The following is a 2250-nucleotide window of genomic DNA, read 5'->3' on the forward strand; positions in this document are numbered from 1 at the left end:
ATCTCTTATATTCAAAATGGTGAATACTTCTCAAGTGTTTGAACTAGCAGAAGGATCTAAAATTGGTCAGCCTGATTGACAAGCACTGAAAAGTCACTTTCTGACTGACTCATATGTATGAATTTTCACATAGCTATAATTTTATAATTGATATTTCAGACATGGTGATGTTATAAAACTAGAACCCAAAAGATTACTTAAAATTAACAGGAGAGAGTAAAATATGACTGCATGTCATGAACTCACAGAGAAACAAATAGTAATATATAGATTAGATATATATAGATATAGATGTATAGATATATAGATATTTCATATGTCAAAAACTTGAAAAGAGATTTAGCTAAGTTGGCAAGTAAATATTGTAATAGGAAGTACTAAGCATGGCACTGTTTAATAAATGAGTTCAACACATAAAATGTTACTCTATGTTTCTGCTTTTAAAATAATCATCAAATGTCTGTCATTATTAAACCAGAATTTATTTTGAATTCATAGTAACATACATTATATGTTCTGGATGGCTTTGTCCAAACTGTCATAGTGAGATCAATGTCCACAGTACAACAAAAGGTTTCCACGTGGGTGAAGAGGAAAGTTGGATGGCACATGGGGAGAAGAATAATGCAAACTAGCCCCAATTACAGCTTCCATAAATATAATTTCAAATAACTCTATTAAATTTACTTTTTTATTAAAATAGATGAAAATATAGCCGAAAATGTTTAAATTTTTATTATTAGCATGTGTGTATAATATCATGGTGTGTGTTTGTGTGTACAAATCTTAGGGTTAAAGAATTTGAAAGACCCATAGGTAGCCAGAAAAATCAACAGTAGGGTGTTTTTCTGCTCCCAGATACATTACATAGAAATGAAAGAAAGGCACAGAGGCGGATATTTTACAAGTCCTATGGGAGACAGAAGCCAGCCCATTACCTTATTACGAAACCCATATACTTTTTAATAGACTCCTATCCTTGGTCTCCCATCCAGAAAGGAGTGCCTTCCTTGCTTCAGTAAAACTACTTCTTTCATTTTGTCCGCCTTTCTGTTTTCAGTCTCTTTCAAATCCTTAACACGTTTTCTCATGGAACAGAGCTGGATAAACTCCTGAATAGCCAACTCCATGTTTATATTCATGATACAGTCATATTCAATCATTGTAAGAGGACAACTCTGTTGAGTTGACAATTTGCAAACGTGGATTTAAGATTTGTCTGTTTTCAAAGATCAGTGTTAGTTTCAAAGAGAATAGGGATGAAATAATTGTCAAAGAATTGAGCTCAGTGTTGCCAGGCTATTCTGGCAAAGTACTTTACCAGCTGAGCAATCTTATAAGGTTAGAACCATGTATCTCTGTATCTTCATCTTTAAACCTTGAATATTTCTGCTTTCTCAGCTCCCAGCTAAAGTAAAGAAATATATTTTCTCCACTTTATCAATTATATCAGATGATGACAAATAAGAATTTGTTAGCATATGCTGCAATTTTTGTTTATTTTTATAAAAATCAGAATTTTATTATGAGTTATCCTTTAAAAAAGAATTATTTATTGGTTAAAAATCACCCCAAAAGCATTTCCTTAGGAGAAAATAATCTAAATTACTTCATAGATTACTGTAGAGAGCCTTTTGTGCCGCACCCAAACATGGCGCCGGCTTCCTGCTGATGATGCAGCAAACAGAGCCCAAGAGACATAGTGCGCATGTCACAGCCCGCTCTCGGGGGCATACTAATGAGCTACTGGAGAGTGCACCAATCAGGTAGCGACACGAGTCTCCTGGGCATATATAAGCAGTGCATTTTTCTTCCACGTGGGTCCCCTGCTCAGAGTATTGTACAATAAAGGTTGTTCGTAGAAGAATCCTGTTGTTGCACGCCTTTTCCTGCCGGCGGGAAGTGTGGCGTGCAACAGATTACATGTCAATTCTGGGATTTTGTTGGAGAGTGCATCTCTTGGCTGAGCTTCCTCCTGTGGTAGATGGTTAGAATGGCTTCCCTCTGGCTAAGCTATTGCCTTCTGGACACATTGTTTTCTTCATATGTCAGCCTCTCCAACAAGCCCAAGGAGGGAGGAGAAAGCATGAACAACACAAAGGGATGGAAAAGGAAAACATAAAAGCATTTTGAAGAACATCTGAAAAGCTGATCAAAGATTTCCACATTCAACAATAATTAAATATGCCCCATGTGTCTAACTTTTCTAAATTCACAAAAAAATGGATATACATGGTAAATCATCTTACC

The sequence above is a fragment of the Micromys minutus genome (genome assembly GCF_963924665.1).
Source record: "Micromys minutus genome assembly, chromosome: 19".
NCBI lineage: Eukaryota > Metazoa > Chordata > Mammalia > Rodentia > Muridae > Micromys > Micromys minutus.